This window comes from Corvus cornix, chromosome 1, assembly GCF_000738735.6.
Source record: "Corvus cornix cornix isolate S_Up_H32 chromosome 1, ASM73873v5, whole genome shotgun sequence".
NCBI lineage: Eukaryota > Metazoa > Chordata > Aves > Passeriformes > Corvidae > Corvus > Corvus cornix.
The window spans coordinates 59,909,674-59,931,157 of record NC_046332.1 but is presented as its reverse complement, the minus strand read 5'-3'; the positions used below and the strand labels follow the sequence as shown (position 1 = coordinate 59,931,157).

The 21,484-nt window shown below is 37.1% G+C and overlaps 1 long non-coding RNA gene across 9 annotated transcripts in view; it reads left to right on the top strand.

Moving 5' to 3' along the window:
- Positions 1-284: 284 nt before the first annotated feature.
- The window catches only part of LOC120411622, a 34,509-nt gene continuing 13,309 nt past the window's right edge, over positions 285-21,484 (top strand). For 6 of the 9 annotated variants that reach the window (XR_005604085.1, XR_005604075.1, XR_005604086.1 and 3 more), the window contains exons 1-5: positions 285-423; positions 1,122-1,260; positions 1,804-2,006; positions 4,627-4,716; positions 7,059-7,159. This is a non-coding gene — a long non-coding RNA (uncharacterized LOC120411622). Of the gene's footprint in view, positions 424-1,121; positions 1,261-1,803; positions 2,007-4,626; positions 4,717-7,058; positions 7,160-9,408; positions 9,445-21,484 lie in introns of all 9 variants that reach the window. The other 3 variants (XR_005604083.1, XR_005604072.1, XR_005604078.1) reach the window with 2 other exon arrangements.

Genomic DNA, 21,484 nt, shown 5'->3' with positions numbered 1-21,484 from the left:
ACCCCCGAACTCGCGCAAAGCACTGCGAGGGCGAGGACTTGACTCCGCCGCACGGTCCCCGAGTGGCCGCCGGCCCAGGGGTGCGCGGCGAGAGAGGGGGGTGTGGGCGAGGGACAGCCCCGCCACCCCCGGCCCGGCCCTGCGGGAGCCGCCCGGAGCGAGTCTCGCCCTCCCCGACGGGCAGTTCCCGAGGGCGGGCGCGCATCCCCGTCTGCGGGGAGCGGGGCGGTGGCAGCCACGCCGTGCGGGGCCGGGGGCCGCAGCAGCAGCGCCCGCCCCCGCCCCCGGCGCGCAGGGAGGCTCCCGGCCGGGGGCGGCGGTGGCGGGGGGAGGACTGAGGCTGGAAAGGTGCGTGCTCGGATTGCCGGAGGGCCGGTCTCGACCCGTGCGTACGGAAATGAAGCTGCCGTTTGTGACGAGCGTGTAAGTAGCAAGAATCATTTAGGGGGAAAGGAGAAAAAAAAAAAAAAAAAAGAAAAAAACATAAAAAAAAAAAAAAGAAAATAAACTCTAGAGCACTTACAGGACGCTTCTGAATTATTTTAGGAGCGTCTCTTAAAAGATTCAGTTAAGGCAGCTGCTCGTTCGCCTTGCTCGATAGGATAACCTTCAGCCCTGAGTTATTATGTCCATAAATATAATTTGACTTGGAAAAAGTCTTGCAGATTTATAAGTTCAAATGAGTGTTCTTACCAGACCCATCTTCCCGTCCTGAGGACCTCTTTGTAGCTGTGAAACGGATAGTTTTGCCATCCAGAGCGAGCCTGCTGGTAACCGTTATAGAACTAATGCCGTGTTAAAATTCAGCGTATAAATAAACTATACATACATTAGTGGCAGCAGAAAACCACTACTCTCAGCCGAGCCAACTTTCTGTGTGAGAGCGACAGACAGATGAAATAAAAGATATGTTTACAAAGTGGGCTTTGCTTTCTGCATGAGGGCTTCAGATTGGCTGAGGGAAATTGGCGTATTCGGCTAAGTCACGTATTTGGAGAAGTTCCCTATAAAAGCAGCACAGTATTCAATGTGGAACAAACACCAGCGTAAGCCCCTGAGCTATCAGGTGACCTCGTTTGACTGTAACTTGAGTCCTCTGCTTTCTTCTCCTTATTCTGCAGCTTATGCCAAACCTTCAGGATGTCTCAGGATGTCCAGAGATTTTTCCACGCCAGTTCTGCTAATTGAGGGGAAAAAAAAGGGTCATTGCAATTATGTAATGGCTCCCTCTAGCGTGCCAGAGATACTGCTGCATTTGGGGTATGTCCCGTGTGCGTTCCTCCTGTGGGGTGTGTGTGTATGAGTATATATGTATATACATACTGTGGGCTGTACACTGTGCCTAAGTGTGTACACATATGGTAACACTATTTCCACTTTCAGAGCAGGAAAGCACCAGCAGGAGTAAAAAAAAAATGGTTTGTATTACGGTGGCATATAATATGTAATATATTTCTGACAATGTTTCCCATATTTAGTTAAAAAAAACAGCCTCAAAACCCAAGATGAATTTTACTTTTTTTTCTTTTTTTTTTTTTTTGAGGAGGAGGAGGCTAGTGTCTCCATCACTTTTTTTCCTCTAACCTAGTGAGTACCTTTATTTTTTTCTTTTTTTTATATGACTCAGCATTACACAATAAATACTCTGACTCCACAATGAAGTCAATACATTTGAGGGCACTCTGCAGTTTGTAAAACAAGTACTCGGGACTCTGAATTAAGGGAAAAACTATATAACCCTTTATACAAGTAACTGGAGTCTTTGCTTGTAAAGTCTGTCTTTTTTTATCAAACATCTTGCAGCTTACAACAATCCATTGATACCAACGACATGCACGGAATACTTAGAGGAAAAATAAAATCTGAAACACTAGCACTGGATCTTCAAACCTCTGACTGACTGCCAGGTGATGATGATAAATGAAACTCTTACTCCTTGCTCTACAAGTCACTTTGGTTTTGTGGTGTTAAGTTCAGCAGAGCTGCATTTTAATACTCATTTTCAGGTATGGTTGATTATTAATTATTTCTAATGATTTCTTGGAAATCATGCCATCTTGGCATCTTTACAAATTGTGGCTCTTAAACCCAGTAGAGACTTAGATGCCTAACTGGAAAAATACACATAAAAAAATCGTGTCTGCATATGAATATATGCCTCTGTCAGGCTGATGTTTGTTGCATCAGACAGTTTATAACAACAAAATGGCATTTATTGATTTTAATCCACCTGTGCAAGTAATGAATATTTTATTTGTTTGATGATTTTACAGTATATCTATAATACTTTTTCATCAATTTTTTAGCACACATTGCATATTTGATAGCTTAGACTGGCATCATAATTTCATATTCGTTCATCAGAAATTTTTGTATTTTTCACAAAGAAGAGTTGGAAATGAAATGTATGATGGGAATGCAAATGAATGCCGATAATACCTATATGTTGTGCCATGTCACTATATATTGAATATATAGTGTGTGTTTATAGCTGAAAAACAACTGAAAAAAAGAAAATAAAAAAGTGCTTATTAACAGCTTGGAGATAAATCTGGACTGTGGAGACACTAATACCTAGAAAAAACACAAGTCCTTAATAATAGAAATACATGTATAGAAGACTTGAACTGTCTGCCAAATCAAGAAAAGCACATTAAATAGGAGAAGCTCAACAGAGGAGCAAAGTCCAATATAACAACCCTAACAATTAACTGTGTATGGAGTTAAATTATGCTTTGGAATGCTACTTTTCAATATTTGAAGTATTTGTTTATTGGAAGCTATAGTTTGACATTAACCAAAATAACAAGCAGTAGTAGGACACATCTCCAAACATTTTTTTTAAAAAATTGATTTACTGAAAACATAACGCAGCAGTATTCAGTCTTTTTCTGTGAAGTGTTCATGATGAAATCTAGTACTTTATTATTCTATCTTCAGCAAAGACAGGTCAACCTTTCTTCTTTCAAAAAATAAAAAAGGAAATAAATAAGAAGTACCCTCAATCAGAAGTGTTGATATGAAAATCTTTTGTCTTGGTTTGGAGGGTGCTTAAGCATAGCACAGAATTCTCAGAACAAATATCCCTAAACAACTAAAAGAAAATAGGCAAGGAAAAGATCAATATAGTTAAATGTCAAGGTTCAGTATTTAAGCTATTCGAGCCTGAAATGTATCATTGGGAAAGCCCAAATCCAAGACGTTTGAGAACAATAGAAAGAATTAAAATTAGAAAGGCCAAGGAGCAAATTTGAGGGAAAAAGAATCCATATATAAGACAATTAATTACCTACTAATAAATAAACATGCTTTACCCATGTGAGGAAGCCACGATGAAACTTTATGGCCTATTAGTTAGACAGCTATAAAACAAAAAGTACTGCAGAGAAATTGTATTTCTGTACTCTAGTACTCATAGCAAATGAAGATATTTCCTCAGGTCAACTTTTTTTTGTAACAAAGATGAGATGTGGGTGTGTATAAGGTGTCAGTGGTGATATTCTTAAAGAGGAGAAAGCATCTAACTAAATGGTAGTCATCAAGCATTCTTACAGAATCTGAAAATGAGGTAAATGAACTGTTAAAAATATGCAGTCATTAAGATCAGTTACTATGACTGAGGATTAAAACATACAAAATGTTTCTCTTTTAAAAAGACTAAAAGGGTGAACAACAAATTGTGGTGTGTCAAGCTTTACTTTTCGTAACAGTAGTATAAAATAGGTTAAAATAACAATTAAAAATAGAAATTATATGGCATCTAGAGAAGTGTAAGAGAAGTACCATCCAGAAACTCGATGAAATCAATAGAAACCTTTCCACTGATTTGATTCATCCCATAGTAGCAAAGTAACACAACTTGTGTAGACTAAAAGGGCATTCTTTCTGTTTATTGGTATTGTTTCAAAATAGTAACAGAATAGCAGATGAAACCACTTTTGTTGCTCTCTATGTGAGCAGTTTTATGTCAATTTAATTGTGAGGTCACACCAGCAAGACATGTAGAAGAGAGAGTTGCTGAGAAAGGGAACACAAAATAACAGGGCAGTAGGTAAAGGCAAGAGGGGGTAAGTGTCAGCAAATGATGTTAGTGGGCTAAAGGGAGAATAGGGGCCAAGAAGAGAGAAGAGTAGGAAAAGGCTGCTGAAGCAGAACACGGGGCTATTTAAAAGGCTTCAGGCAAAGGGAATTAATGAGTAAGAACTCAGCCTGAGATTGTCACTGAAGGAGTTGATACGTATGGCTTCTATGTAGCTGGGAATACTATGCTTACAGTTATACCTGTATCATTTTGAAAACACAAACAAAAAACCACAAAGATTCATTAGGCTTACAGAAATGGTAACTTTTAGGCCAGAGGTAAGGTCTTAGGATTTGTATTCTTATGCCGCTTTTCAGCCACATTATTTAATCATTATTTAGTACAATATACAGATACATTTTTTGCTTTTTGTATTACAGTGAAAGCAAGGCACACTGAGATCAAACCCAGTGTGTTTCAAACAGACTAAGAAGTTTTCTTAATGAGTTTTTTTTAAAAAGCAATTTCTTTAAGAGCAGTTGAAATATTGAAAACTGGTTTCCTACAGGTGTGTCTTTTAATTTTCCTTTTGCTACTACTACCAGATTCCTCCTGTGTCTGATGGTTACCCTGCAGATATGAGTGGCTGGCTGAGAGGGACATGCTGCTGGGCCAGGCAGCAGCTGCCTGGAAAGGTACAACAGCTACCTTTACTTCTCTCAGGGTATTGATTTATGTCACATACATACCCGCTAACTGAAATGAAATTTAAACTGAAACCATCTTTAAACCGCTTGCAAATTTGATTGAAATTGTCCAGTAGCTCACAGAGTTGCTGGGAAGAATGATGGAGAGACAGAGACACTCAGATAATGGTCAAGGGGGCTGATGTTTTTACTTGCATAGCCTCCTTTAAAAAACTTAAACATTTAAAACACTTTAGCCATTTGGTTATAACATGATGCCAGTGCTGGAGTTAGGATATGGCACAGTAATATGATCATATGACTTGACATGTTAACATAATGCATGCACTGCCAGTAGCAGTGAGATAGGAATATACTGTAAATATAGACACTAGATCTTGTAAAAAAGAAAAGGAAATATCTGCATTTTCAAATAAAGGATATTCTCTGAAGCATTTTAAAACTTTTCTGAAGCAAATATTGTATGGATTTTTCTTAAACCTGACAATTTTTGTTTGCACAGTAAATTACATCAAACCATATAGAGATCAACAACAATATGTTTTACTTCACTGAATAATGAAGTAGTTTACTGATGAAAATCTGTTTTGTGAATTATTTGTGACAAGTTTGTTAGCGAGTAGAGCACATAGACCTGTCATTATGATTTAAATATTTGTTTAGATATTTATAAACATCATTAAATTTTATGAAATACTTGTTTTAGTAGATGGGATTTAGTTTGACTGCAGTTATTGTTAATGGTTAATGTCTCCTACATCCTTTAAAGATTATATGGCAGGACAGGTTGTTGTCTTGTTCCCCTTTGGCTTAGGCTGCACTCTGGAAATATTGTGCCATTCCTTGAGAATGCTCAAATAAAGAAATTTATGGAAATGCAGGACAAAAAAGGAGAAGGAGGAAGGGGGAAAGAAAACAAGAGTGAGCAGAAACTCCAATAAATGCTGAGAAAATTGAGGAACAGAACTCCTATTTAAGTCTCAGAGGGGAAGGAAAGAAAATATTCTCTTGGGCTTGGGGAGGGGACTGTACATAATCTGCAAACCTGGGGGGAGCTGCTGGACTGGGATCATACACAGACAAGAAGACATAGCATCTTACATCAGCATGAGCCAGTGGGTGTTCATTTACACCTTTTCTATTCTGTCTCACTTTGGATGTTTTATAAAGCTATGTTTTGGGTAAAATCTTACCTTCGAGATTTAAAACTTTCCTGGGAGTGCTGATAGTGCTAGCTTTAAGGAAAAGGTAGAAGCAGATCAAGCTCAAAGATCTGGCTAAATTATATATATTTTGCAAATAGAAATACTGATAGAGGAAAAAGCTGGAGAAGCCAAAATCATAGAATCACAGAATGATTTGGGCTGGAAGTGACCTTAAAATCATCCAGTTCCAACACCCCTGCCATGGGCACAGACACCTTTCACTAGACCAGGTTGCTCAAAATCCCATCCAGCCTGGCCTTGAATGCTTCCAGGAATGGGGAATGCTTCCAGTTCTGTGGGCCATCTATACCAGTTCCCCATATCCCTCTCAGTAAAGAATTTCCTCCTAATACCTTATCTGAACCTACCTGCTTTCAATTTAAAGCCATTCCTCCTTGTCCTGTAGCTCTAGGCCTTTGTAATTAAAGTAACATTTTAATAACATATGTGATGATATGAAAGATCAGGAAAATCAAAGAAAATGGAAACCCTAGCAAAATTCTTGATAAATATGTTCCATGAAAGCTGTTTAAGGGCAAAATCACGTGCTGGAAAAACTCTAAGAAAAATACCCTACCTAGTAGACTAAGGTTATTCTCAGTGAGATTTGGTATGGAACAAATATTTTCCTTCTCTTCATTAAAACAAACAAACAAAATTACTGACCCAAGACCGTCTGAGAAAGCTACTGGATATTTCTCATGCTTCTTATGTAGGAATGTCCCTAATAATATAATGATATTATATTAATACCATTAATAATAATTAATACTTTGGAATTCACTGAAATCTCAATACAGTGTGTGACTGAATCTCTTTTCTAGTATTTAGTATTACAATTGCTTCAGAGCTAATGTTTACTGGCTGTACCCAAGGAAGTGTGATAAAGTTCAAGGCATCATTTTCTCTTCACAAAGCACTACTTAGAGGTTAAAGACTGTAACATCAGTCAGACAGGTCAGCAGTTTTCATGTGAAGGAAGACCAGTATCTTCAGAGCTGATGCTGCCATGTTCCAGTATTGGTAGAAAGCAGAAGATTGAGGAAGACTCCAGAATAATTGCCATGTAAAGTACTAGGTAGTCTTGATCCACAGAAATTCACCTCTGCCTCTGTATTCTTACAGTTACTCTCCAGGTAGGATGAAGATACTGTCTTTGAAACTTTTGACTTCCAAGTGCAGCTGGAAATCAAGTTCCAGTTTCCTGAAGAGAATAAGCCTGAACTGTAAGTGCAAAGTAATCTGTGTGTATAAATTTGCTGGAGATAAAGTTCATACTGGAAACAAAACCAGTAATAACAACAACAAAGGAATTAATCCAGATTTCTGGTAATTAGTTATTTCCATAATTTTTTTTTTATTTTCATTTTTCTAAACTAGCATTTTGCACCTGCTGACAAAATTTCAAAATCTCCTAAAGGTGCATGAAATTTCTTATACATTGCATTCTAAAGAGTCTACAAGCTAAATTTACCTGTTATGCAACCCTTTTGTTTCCAAAGTATTCCCTTATTTAGTTATGCAGTTAGTAGCTCTACTTTAAACATGACTGATTGCAACACTGTAAACAATTCTGTTGCTAAATCTCTCAGAGAGATGGAATCCCATTTACTCTCTCCTAGCTGCAATTTCAGAAGATTAGAAAAAAAAAACAAAACCTAAAGAAAAAACAACCAACCCAAAACAGGTAATGAAACTGTCTTTGCTCTCCATCCGAAAAGTTCAGGGACACAACTAGGAATAAATTATGATAATAAAAAATTCTGTTGAGTAAAGTGTTACATTTGTATGCCTTTTAAAAGGGAGCAACATCTTTAGACTTTTTGTAGGTGAAAACCTTTCTTTGCCAGCTTACACATCTATTTGAAACCAACCATCCAGTTTTGTTCCTGCTAACCCTTTTCATTTGTATACTCCTGTGTGAGCTCCAGCATAAACAAGACTTGTAAACAGCAGACTACAGATAAGCTTTCAAAATGTTGTGTGGCATTTTGCCCACATATCTGTCAAGTAAAAGGTTAGAATCTTCACTTTTTAAAGAAAAACATACCAATTAGCATCAAGGCAAGGCTGTCTAGAGCATGAGGTTTTCAAAGTTTGACACGTCTGTAGGTGCAACACAAGCCATTTATTTGTACGAAACTCCCTTTCATCTCCTGATGGCAAGAGAGAATCCAGGCAGGGGCCCACCTCTGAGGAATGTGCTCTCAGGAATTACAGAATGAAGTCCCTTGGCCAATGTGTCCAGCATATCTAAAACTGGGTAACGGGGTAGGAGATGATTGTTTTGCCTTGTTTGACTAACAAATTGGGTCTCAATACTGGTTTCGGTGGCATTATCACCAAATAGGATTGCCAAATACTCTTATCCCCACTGTGCAGGAAAATAAGGGAGACTTGAGGGCTTGCTTCCTGGCGTGGGCTAGTGTGACTTCAGGTCACAGCAAAAGCTGGAGAGTGATGACAGCAGCCTGTGAGGGGCCACTGGTCCCTGTCCTGATGGGGCATTGGCAGCTGGTGCTCAAGGCCATGCAGGACTTTGGCTTCATCCCCTCGACACATTGGCCATCTGAGATAAGATGAACTGACAGTTAGCTGCCAGCACAGAGCAGTAGGGGTTTGTGCCCCCCTTAGAGCCAGAGGCAAGCAAGAGAGGAAATAATGTTTCTAAAAGTCATAATTCCCTTCTCTGTTTGCTCCTGGGATGGTGCTGCTATACATCCCGCTTTCTGCAGGCAAACTGTTGTCTTACAGTCTTGTCATAAGTGATTAGTCAGAAGCCAGTACTATAAAAAAGCCTGAACAGAATGTAATAACCAAGGTGCAAAATTAACATTTAAAAAATCCTATAACCTGCTGCAAAAACAAAAACAGATCGTAAAATTAAAATATGAAATACTGTATCCTTGAGACCACTAAAAATGCTTAGTGAATTTTTCTGTCTTTATGAAAGACATTGAACAGGCTTGATTTTTTTAAATTGTGAAGTGTCCATGTCCTGGAAATTAGGTCCTTTTAGGCATTTTAATGATGAGTACATAAAATAACTTTTTACTCTTTAAAAAAATGAGTATGTCGGATAAATGATGCAAAAAAATAAACAAACAAACAGATCTATGCAAATATAAATCTTAGATAGTATTTCTGTCATTAACATTGATGTGTTAGGTACCAAAACAGGTTTAGTTTTATATAAGAAAGTGTATTCATCATGACTGCTGCCCTGAGGAATTTAGTGTCAGTAAATTAACATAAATGAATTGCTACAATTTTCTGTATTATTATAATTTCTAAAATTGTTAGCAGACTTAACGGTTCTACATACATCTAGAGATAACATCTGAATTGCAAATAAATCACTACAAAATATATGTTGCAGACAGTTTTATTTAATGTGCAGAGGCATTAAATATTTAAAGGGCTAACTTCTGCCATTTGCCTATTTCATTCAATGTGTCCACTGTGGTGTGTAAAGGAGGGTGTACTATATGGGGAGGAGTAACATTTTAAGGTAAGATTTGTTTTACACTACGGGTATTTAATCTAGAGCTAACGAGTTGGTTATGTTACTAAAATAGCATAATTATTTTAAACACATTTCTTTAGATGTAGGGAATATATACTCAGTTTTTTATCCGTTTTTTGCTCTGTATTTCTTAATAGCTAGTTCCTGTTTAACATGTAGTAACTTGTATCAAACCTAAATGAAATGCTTTTTGGAGGATTTCTCTTTAAAGTTTTACTAAAGAAGTAAAATTTGCTTTTTAAGTTAAAAACTTACCTGAAAAGACAAGTTAAGGGTATGTAAGCATCTCTGAGGCACAAGAACATGCCTTTTGGTTATGGTGAATGATGATCCAGGATCACTTATATCCTCGTTTGTTTAATGGTGAGGCCATGAAGCCTCACTGCCTGGGAAACACTGTCTGCTGGGGTGCTGCAGTGCAGCCCCTCCATAATGCTCACTGCCACCTGATGTGTGAGGGCGCAAAGCCTGCCTCAGAGCACACCAGTCAATTTCAACATCTCACCCTTATTTGAAGGTGCTTAATGACTCAGAGTATGAAAAAGACTGAGTCCTTTGTGATGACTGGTTGACAGTTTTGGGTTTTTGTCCCATTAGAACAGTCTGGAATAAATATAGTTTATCTGGAGAGCGACTAACATCTTTGGTGGACAGTCTCAATAGAGTGGAATGAAATCCCACAAGAAACAATGGCCATTTTACACCTCAGCAAGTTTCTTCAGTTGCAAAGCTTTTCTCTTTACTTAGCTTGCTTTAACTGAAAGATATGCAAAATTTGTGTGTAGGTAATTTAATTTATAAAGATGAAACAGGTCACACACCTCTCTTTCAAGAGAGGGTGCCAGAACAAAATTAAAGATTAATTTGTAGTGATTGGTACACTAATATTAGATGTTGTCATCGTACAGTGACAAATGTCTATCAAAAAACCCATGTGTTGGACAAGGAAAGACCACATATGAGCAAAAGAAAGATAAAATAATTACTAATATGAGGTGTCAATCTGTATGAAGTATATTAGGTCACAAAAATATCTGAATTCAGACATTATTGAGCTCTTATTCCAAGACATAATCATATAGAAAACTGCTCAAGAAATGCATTTTAAATTGCTTTGCTGTTTTCTTCTCTAAGAAAATGTGGTGTTCCTGATCATTGTCTCTGATCTTGAAAGGCTGTAGTCATGTTAGTATAGCATTTGCTTCTTCAGCAGACATAAATTGTCTCTATGGTATTATGACTGGAGTCCTGATCCTGCTCTCTTGCAGAACTTTACCAAGTAGCTGCTTGTTGCATTTTCCTACTAAAGGCTCATCAAAGCATAGCCAGATTTCAGCCTTCATCTACATGATCATCCAGTTATCATTTGGCTCATGTGATGCAAAAATCACAGAAGTCCCCATGCAATTGAATTTCTAAAGAAAAACAATTAATTAATTAACTTTTAATCACAGCTTCTTTCAGGGGTTTTTCGTTTGGTTGGGGTTTTTTTTAACCAATGAGGAGAATGCTAAAGTTTTGCTTGTGACTTTTCTAAAGCATTTAATGTAGCAAGCTCTTTGGTTTACAGACTTTACGAGGAGAATTCTAAAGTTTTGCTTGTGACTTTTCTAAAGCATTTAATGTAGCAAGCTCTTTGGTTTACAGACTTTATAGGAAAGCATTCACAAACAGGGGCCATTGTTTATTGTCTTGTAGTAAACAGCAACTCTCTCAAACAACTGGCTACAGTGGCCTGGGAATTGGACCCGAACCTCTGAAAAGCCACTTATCATAGAATAAATGCATGAAAGAAAAATGTTAAAAATTCACAGGAGGATATTGAAAGACCTCAAAGATCAAATTATTGTCTATGCTGTCTATCTCAAAGAGTTTAAAATAAGATATAATACAAAATTACACCTGGCAGACCTAAACAATACATCACTAAGTGCCCACATACACAAGGTGTGTGGCCTCTACTAAAAAACTAAAGTAAATTTGAATATTAATACATAATCTCTTTATTCTGTTTGGAGACATTATTCTTTTTCAGTATGTTCATTTCGAGTTGAAGCTGTGGATGCTCTCTGGTAGATTCTAATACATGTCCTCCTTCCAGTCAGTGTACCAAAAAAGAAAAATGACAATTAGTGCTCACACCTTATCGCATAAAGGGAACAAAAATGGTTAATACACAGAGTTGGGCAAACACCAATATGTTGGAGGATTTACTGTTGTGCATAAATGGCATGAATTTAAAATTACTAAATCACTTCATAGTTGGCTATAGTATAACCAAGGCCTAGCACTTACCCTTCTGAACAGAACAAATTCTCATTTGGTTTAACAGGTCTTTTCCAGTATTAAGCATATTTGTGCAATTAATTAGGAAGAAAGAGATGATAAAAACATGACCTTTTTTCCTTCTGTGAAGTAAATATCAGGTGTCAATATTAACAGTAATGCAGCTAACATTTCTAATGTATCAGGAAAACTATTTGGAATATTGACCTATGGAATAAACAACTATTGAGGTTTTGTCATCCCTTCTAAATGTCACAGCACTGAAAATCACACAGGGAGGAAACTGGAATGTTAAATGGAAAGATGCTGTATTCCACAGCGACAAGGAAACTGAGACCCATGGGCTAAACACCAGTGCTCGACTATTGTCATACCCTAAACAAAGACTCCCTTCCTGCCTTCCTGCCTTCCTGCCTTCCTGCCTTCATGTAATTTGCATTGAATAAATGTGTTCTATTCATTAGGAAGGAAAGATTAGAAGACAGCCAGTTTCAAACATGGAGAAGAATTATCTTCATCCTTCTGAAATCAGATAGAATTTTGCCATTCACTACCAAGGCAGCAAAAGTACACACTGTGGTACTGAAAATAGGGTGGATTTTTTTTTAATCTTAGTATAGGTGAGCACAACAATGATTTTAATTTGGGGTTAATAATTTGGAAGATTTCTACCACGCCAGCCAGGGGAATACTATCCTATTAAAAGGTAATGTAAATTATTAAGTATGTAAATATACTTGGCTACCACACTGAAATTTTGCTTTAATTTGGTTCAGAGATATACTGGAAAAAGAACACATAGTCTGTTTGAGTAAAATTTGAATTTTTTTTTTTTTTTTCAAGTACGGTACATACAATTAAAATATTTAGCTTTAGTCATTGTCAACACTAACTCACTAGCACCACAAAGTGGGAGTAGAGTCTCTGGTACATTTTTACTAAAACCAGGGCAATTACGCCAGACATTAACAGGTATGGTTGAATTTAATGATGTTTTAATTATAGGTGTCAATATTTCTAGTATTGTTGGTGTATTTCAAAGAGAGAATAATAAGCAGACTTCTACCAGCACTGTTAGAGCAGATGGATGAACGGTTGGCATGTGTCTCCAGATGTGTGGAGCATGTGTCAAATGTGAAAGCATGTCTGAGTTTAAGCAGCTAGTGACCAGTATTGTATGTTGAGCTCTCAACCAGATTAATTCCTGTATCACTTTAAAATGACACATTTTATCTCTTTTGCTGTTCAAATTTGATAAATTGGAGAGGGGGATTGTTTTCCCACAGTAGCATCAGATACAGAAATTTTAGTGGATTTTTTTGTTTCTCATTTATCTACATATAACAGTTTGAGAAGCATACTTCTAATTAATCAAGTTAATTACATTTCAAGATGCAAATCTTGTGTGGCCAGAATTTTTGTGTTATATTATTCCTTTTGTTAGTTCATTTCATACCTGAACTACAAGAAATGTATCACATACACTGCATTTGCTTCAGAAAGAGTTACTGATTTGCTGCTGCAAGTTTTTCTTTCCATTTCCCACTGCTTCTATCAATAAAGCTGATAGCAGTTGCCCTTAGATACTTCTGGTATTATAATACCATCAGCAATAAAGATTTACAAACATTAATTTAACTGACAATAGATTATAGAATCTTGTTGCTTAATAGCTGAATTATGGGAAAGATTTGTATGATAAACAAGCTGAAATGCCCCTTGCCTGAGGAAACTCCTAGGAATAAAAGGTTCTGTTGTGTCTGTGGCTTTTTTCTTCTTCTTCTTTTTTTTGTTTGTTTGTTTGTTTGGGGTTTTTTGTTTGCTTTTTGTTTTTTTTAAGGAGAAGAGAAATAAAACTGCTGCCATAAACTTTTGCCCAACAGTTTTAATTGTTGTATATAGGCTTTGCCTATGATTTCTTTACATTATCCGCTTTATTCTTTTTTTTTCTGTTTTACAGATTTAGGTGTACCTGTCTTTTTTCAGTAGGAGCTGTTTTGTTGAAAAGCAGCATATATTAATCAAAATTAATCGTGGCTCAAGGCTCTTGTGAGAAAGTCACAGAACTCATATCATGCTGTCAGAGGTCATGTCTTAATGAGAATCAAAAGTATACTTTACTCCACCATAAAGTCCAGGCTGTGGTTTAAATATGTATCAGCTGGTTGTGGTCAGCCATCAAAGGAAAGGCAATCTGGTGAAAGAATCAAGTTTGTCAAGTATATATTACTCACGCATAGTAACCACTATTCCTTTCCCTTGCTGCGTGATAGATCTGGAGAAGAAGAGAATTGGAGACATTTCTGTTGTTTACTTAGTATGAATATATTTAAATGCTACTTTGTATGTTTATTTACAGTGTGATGCAAGATGATGAAGTAAATTTCATAATTATTTTGTCAACTCATTGTTATACCTGCAACTTTGCAAACACCTCATATTTTCAAAAACAAGCCTTTTGCTCCAAAGCACTCATAAACAAATTTACAGAGAATGCAGGAAGAAACATGAAAGAGGAGTGTTAAGTTTGTTGGCAGGTTAGAGGAGAGAGGATATTTTAGGCACTGTAAACAGTTTTGGGAATAGAAAAAGGAAGTCATGCATGAGATACGGATACACACAGTAAGCAGGACTGTATCAGAGCCAGGAATGACTAAGGACTCAGACCACTGGTGGACTAAGGCAGACTCTTGCAAAGCCTCAAAATTGCAGAGGAGAAATTTGACCTTGTAGAGTAATGAGACAGAAAACCACCTGAGGGACTGAGAGGACTTGACATGATCAGAGTCGTGAACAAGAAAGATAACCTTGGCTGAAGTGTTTGGAGTGGACTGGAGGAGGGAGATTAGAGGGAAGAAGGTTACAGTGTCTAAGAGGTCACAGCAGGTGAGAGATAATGAAGGTATGAAGCAAGCAGGAACAGAAGATGAATAACTGAAGATACTGTAGATAGAGAAAAGAGATGATTTGGCCAAGGAGCCCAAATTCAGATACTTGAAAGTTGATTATGTAAAAAAAAATGTAGTCAAGACTCCTGCTGTGTTTATTTACTATTCTATTGACATGCTGCAGCCAGCTTACTAGAAAAAGTCACAAAGCTTTCTAGATAATCTATATTGTTATCTGTCTCTATACATTCATGTGTATTGATGGCTATTTTTATATTTTGACTGTAGAGAAGAAATATGGAAATCAGGTGACAAGTTTATTTTGCTGACTCTGCCACTGATTAGGCCTGTGATCCTGGACAGGTTATTTCTGTTTTCGGTGCTACAATTTCTCTGTCTGTACAGCAGTGAAAGCAGTTCTTTCCTTTCTTTGTAAATTTATAGATGAAAAAGGACAGATGCTTTTAAGAAGACTTAGAATTCTCTGTAGAACTCAAGTCAGTTAGAGGGTGCCATCAAGCCACTCCACATGGACACTTTCACAGCCACCACTTGGGTAGCAATGGTCCCTTTGTAGTGGCAACCTCCCAGTGCCTGATACTGGGGTGGGTCCAGATGTGTTTGTGGTTGCAAGAAAGTTGAAAATTATTGTGCCCAAGTAGATAGTTTTGACTGGAGGTGTCACAGCTCACTGGTGTCTGAAGCCATCAGAACCAAAATGTATTTGCAGACACACTTCATCTACCAGTTGGCTCTGTGGATTACGTGTGGCTTTGAAACATGTGCTGTCAAAAGACAGTGATTGTATTCTTCTTCCCTGAGAATGCTTCATTCAACATGCCAAAGGACTTTTTAATATATTGGTAAAATAAGACATAAAGCAGACAAAATTCTTGTTGGGAATTTCAGCTGGGAGTACCAATATATTTGGAGTGTCACAATTCTAGTTCAGTAAAACTGCAGACAACAAATGATCATGCCATAGAAGACAGAAAGAAAAAAATATAGCTAGCAGATTAACCATAAGCCTCAAAAGAAAGAGCACCTCAGCAGTAAACACAGACATAATAGTGACTATAATTTTTGCTAAATCACAGTTAGACTCTGCACTGATGAGTAAAAGCAAAAAAGGGTAGAACCTGGTAAAGAATATTCTTTCCTCTGAGGCACTTCTGCCTTAGCAGTGTTCTTTGTACCGCTGGTGCTGAAGCTAAGATCTCAAGAGGACGAGAAAAAGGGGCAAGATCCTTCACTGTAGTGCTGAATGTGGCTATAGCTGCCAGCTTTTCACCAGCTGAAATTCTGAATGCCAGAATTCCTGTGGAGGCAATTTCTGTGGCTTATTCCTCCTGCTTTTCTCCCTGTAAGCTATGAGTATAGAAACCTGTTTGCAGCATCTGCTGTTCAGATAAATCAATATTTAGAAAAAAAAATAAGAGATTAATAGCATTTAAAACATTTACTGCACATTAAAAGAATCATATCTTTTGTAAATAATATCTTTTGTATTTACTATAGGAAATCATGTTGTTAGAGAGCAGAAGATTCTTAGAGGAATAAAGATCACTCAGGAAGAGATCTTCCTAATGTGGAAAGGAATATAAAACAGAAAAAAAACCATCTGTTGGACATACAAGATAAACTTTTTGACTTTCTAAATTAAATTGTTGCCATTTGCTGCTGAGACAATTAGCAGGTGTCAGTTAGAAGACACAATAGATTATGTACCCAATTACTTTCTCTTTTTAGACAACAGTTTGCAGTCACAAGAACGTGTGAGGAGTTTTAATCAAAGATTAGAACTTTTTAATTAAATACGACCGTATGTGACTAGTCATTTGACATTAATTACTGTTTTAGTTGGATTCCTTTTGATTTGTAAAAGGCCTTGAGCACTGCAAAAATTATGTCACATCATAGAAACTGCTGATTATTAAAACAAAAAGTTTTCTTCATCAGCCCATCACTCTCCTGCAAAAGAAATGTAATTTCAAAAGTAAAATGGTTGGCTTAGAGGAGACCAATGAGTTCTGAAAGCAAAATAGCAGATGGTACTTCAGCTGACTTCCCTTAGAAGGGACAGTCTAAAGGCACTTAATTGTAATGATAGATAAGGTCTTCTGTCAATGCTCAGCAAAACTTTCAAGGGGCTAAACAGCTGGCATGAGGTTCATTTGGAGTTTTAACTAGCTGACTACCCTTTGGGGTGTCTTAAAGCTAACTAGCACCACTGATATTAATAGAGGACATCAATCAAAATGAAATGCTCTTGCAGAAACTGATCTGAGACTTCAAGTAATATTTTAATTTGTTGGCCTACAGAGAGAAGGATAAATGTTAACAGTGTCCTTGTGAGATAACTTTAAATTCAAGTCCAATGGTGGCATCAGTATTTGCGAGTCCTTTTGTGATATTGGCTTTTTCATACACTCCACTTATTCAGACTAGAGTGGGAACAATGACAATGAAAATCCTTATCTGGACAGCCTGCAGAAGGAGAAGGAAAAAAAGGAGAGAGAAAGATATGAAAGGAGCAGGAACAATTCTTAGCTTATGTAAAGATTAGAGGTGAACTTCACACAAACACACACACACTCAGAGTCACTGTGCCTTTCGTGGTGAACTTTTAGAGAGGTTTGTCTGTCTGGAAGTGAATTAAGAAAGCCCCTAACCCACAGTGGCACAGTGCAGTTTCTGAAAGTGGCTCTTGAGTGCGTGTCTGTAGCTCTTTTCTTGGCCTACTGAAATGGTGCTCAGTGCCGAGCTACTGGGTCTGTCTGCCATGGAGCTTGTTCCTGGGGATGACAGCTTGCCTGAAACTCAGAGTGGGCAATTAATATCTCATGGAGAAAGTTTGGAAATGTTCAAACCTAGTGATAGTCTGATTGCCAGCAATGCCAAATACAAATCTGGACTTGTGTGTCTCTGTATTGCCACAGTCTATTCACACTCATAAGTTTTAAATTGGCAAAGCAATTAAAAGCCTGTTTCGGACCCCAAATTAACAAAGTACATTGCACTGAGACTCTTTTGTGGGCAGAAGTATTGACACGATAGAAAGAAATAATATTACTTGGAATTAGCTAATCTCCACAAATTGATACCTGATTTACATGCAAGTCTGCTCCTTCTGACCATCAGCACAGGAGGTTAATCTGCAGTTTGAGTAATAGTTAAATGGAGTTAATTTACTCAATGGAAAACTGAAATCTGGTTTATAACTTGGTCTGAAACTCAGCTGATCAGAGTTCATTTCTGTGGCAGTCTTCCTATATGACTGTGAAAGAAATGTCTTTTGATTTCTTTGTAACTCAATTTTCTAACTATAGAAAGATGGCAGTACCTTTCTGCTTCACTTAGTAGATGGTAGGACTCTGAAAAGAAAAGTCATCTGTTACTGCCATTGGTGCAGTGCCTGGGACAAACAGATGCTCCTAAATACTGTCATTATTTCTAGCATAAATTGTATTTATGCCTATTTTTCTAGTTCAGCCTCCAGCCTGCTACAGTCTGAAAATCACTATGGAAACTGTGGTAGTAAATGTGGTATTTAGCAACCAGTCTTCATACCATGTCTAGGTTAAATCTTTTCCTAAAATGATCTGAATCATTGTGTATTTCCTATAGAAGTGCAACCTCTCCTGAAATGGACAGAAGGGTTCACTCTATTCAGATGAAAAGATTCATTTAAAGTGAAAAAACTATCAGCTGTGTATGAAGACAAGCACTGTAGGAAACTTAGTTCTAGAGTGAATGAAAAAATGTGCACTTTATTATTGAAGAGATACTGTTTTTCAAGGGGGAAAAAAAAAACACTGAGGAGAAACACAGAATTATCATAGCATTTTGTATTCACTGCATCAGTTATTTCCCAAAGAAAGCCTATCAGTTAAAATGATGAATTTTAACCTTTACCGATTCTTCTAGAGAACATTCAATTTATATTCTTCAGGCACGTTGCTACTTGTTCACCATACTGATGCAAAATTATTGTTTTTGTAATATTTATACAGATCTAGTTACAAGTTTTCAAGGACATATTTCACATATTTTTCCAAATCTAAACCCTGTAGTATAAGTTAAGAAACAAATGGAACAAAAGTTAACATATGGTACACTTATATGCCTTAATACATTAATATTTAAATAAAGTATTGTATTGAATACAAGTATGGTGGTCAATAGAAAATACAAAGGTCATATTATCATAGAATACAGAAAGCTTTAAGAAATGAATACCAATGAATAAACATTTCTGCATAAAATCTTTTTTCTCATTGCTCCTATGAGATCCAGTAATGCCTATATGAAATCAATGGTTTCAAACTCCTTTTATGAAACCAATCCTGTAACTGCTGTTGGCAGAACTAAACTTGCAATAACAAACAAGCTAGCAAACAATGAAACAAAAAAAAAAATAACCCGGGTTGAATATAGGTTCAAATATTGAGCTTTGTTTAATTTGTGTCTTAAACAATTTTTGTAGCCATGGAGTCAATTTCTCTTTAGGGCTCTGGGCACCCTTTTAAGAGAGAAGTAGTGATAGAAATGAGTATTGCAGCTCTTGATTACTGCCGCAGTGTTGCAGCATTAGATGCTATCCTTGCTCTGCAGTCTAAGGATGTATTGGATGATAGGCCTGGGATGCAAAACTGCCAGCACACTGAACAAGGAGATGGTGTGTAAGAAGAAGAAATGGGATGACCTAGATGTTTACTTGCCTTCTGTTAAGATCATTTTTGTAGAGTAAGGTTTGCAGTTGTAAATTCTTCAGAGAATTTTCTTTTACTTTTTCTCCTTATTTTCTATTAGATCGCTTTTCAAAATTATGTTTCTGTTCCTTCAAAATGAGTGGGCCTTGTGGATCTCTGTAGGGGATTTTGGATCTTTTCTGGAGAGCATTCTGAGCAAGCACAGAGATAGGAAGTGCAGGGGTTTGTCAAGGGTGAGAGAGAAGTAGGAAGCAGTGAGAGGTATAGCAGTGAATTGGTATCCTGCAGGTCAGGAATACTGAAAGCATTGTTAGAGGCTTCAGGGATGACAGAAGCAGTGTCCCTACTAACTACAGGGGACCATGCCATTTGCTCCAGCTGGGAAGCCTCCATAATGACTGAAATAAAGTGTAGAAGCAAGGACCTACCTTTAAGATCAGGGAGGAACTAAAATGGAGGAAAATGGTTTAGTTTATAAGTTAATTATTAATTGAACTTTTTTTTATCTCCCAGTGACTTTGAGTCTTTCTGTCCAAAAGTTTAGCTATCCTAGTTCAAAGAACTGATGAAGCCTGTATTTTCAGTTTTTTTCAGAGAGACCACTCTAGCGAAAAAATCTAGACTAGTCTTCTTCAAAGATTTGGCTGATTTGGGGTCCTACCAAAGTTCTCGTAGATATTCCAGGATATCTGGAATACTCCAAATGTGTTTCAGGCTTTGCTATGAAGCACACTGGGTAGTTTCTGTTTTATGAAATTTTAATCTAATTATCAAGACACCTACCAGTTTAATGCTGTGAGAAGTTTGATGTTAATATGCAAGGCCTCCGGCAAGAGCTTAGTTGTACGGGGATATTACCAGTGGAAATGTTAGTCACCTCCTAAGTGATATCAGAGATTTTCAAATGTCACTGGTACAAAACCTTCCCACATAGATACCTAAAGCAGTAGCTGTAGCCTAATAATAAACTCCAAAGGAAAGCTTGTGTGCCAATATATGTTATTTGCCATATCCTGGGAACTGAATTTTGGTGAATTAGACACCTAAGAATAGAATATTTGGCTATTGGAGTATTAAACAGAGAGATTTCAAGATCAGTCAACTTGAAATTATAAAACTAGGTGTCTGAACACCCTTTCCCTTCAAATTTGAGAAGGTAACTCTGAGATACACTTAACTGCCTGCATGAGGCTGGACCTCACATAGGAGTCTGCCTTTCATATGAGTAACTCAGTGTTTAGAGCAATTGCTACAACAGCTGGAGATTTGGAATAAAACCTAATTCTTCTATTACAGAAGGCTCTGCACTGAGTAGAGAAGAGCCAGATTTGCATTCCGGTCCATACTCTTGCTGCCACTATAACTTTTTTATCTAATGGCACTTTAATGTAAATTGGGTAGGGAAGTCAGTGCCCAGTTCTCCCTGCTATTGAGTACTTCAAGCACTGTGCTGTATTCTCCCACAGCTGTTGTACGTGAATGTAGTATTCTTGCTTGGCACCCACCTTTTGAATTCACTCCAAGCTCTTCTGAAGAAAAAGTCTGATTTAAGTATGTGCTCAGTTCTTTCCTAAAGTTAGTTTATATTAACTTTGAGAACCTTCCTTAGAATGAACAGTAGTTGATTTGACTATCAATCATTTAAATAAATTTTTGAAAAAAGCTAATGTGTATTTTCTCTACATTTCCTTATTGTGCAGTGGGGAAAAAAAAACCTTTCTGTGACAATGACAAAAGTGCACAGATTCATTTTAAGCTTGGCTAACTGACACAAGAAATATTCTATATCTGTAAGTAGATAGCCAGCAATTTATTCATCCACATTAGGAATGAACAAGAAAATGAAATAAAAATTCCCCTGCAGAATTAACAAAAGTCCTCAGTTTGACAGAGGGGATGAAACTGTAAGACAATAACATTGAACATAGGGATTTTCTACTGCATTTACCTCAGGCAATAGCACAGCGATATTTAAACAAGTTAGTAATTATATGAAAGATGTCAAATAAAAAGCATTCAAAATTCAAATTTATATAAGACTCTGTGAGATATGTTAGGGCTTCTAACTTGTATAAGTAGGTAGCACAAATCCAAAGACAATTCTATTTCAAGATGTCATAAGAGTTGTGGGTGTTACTG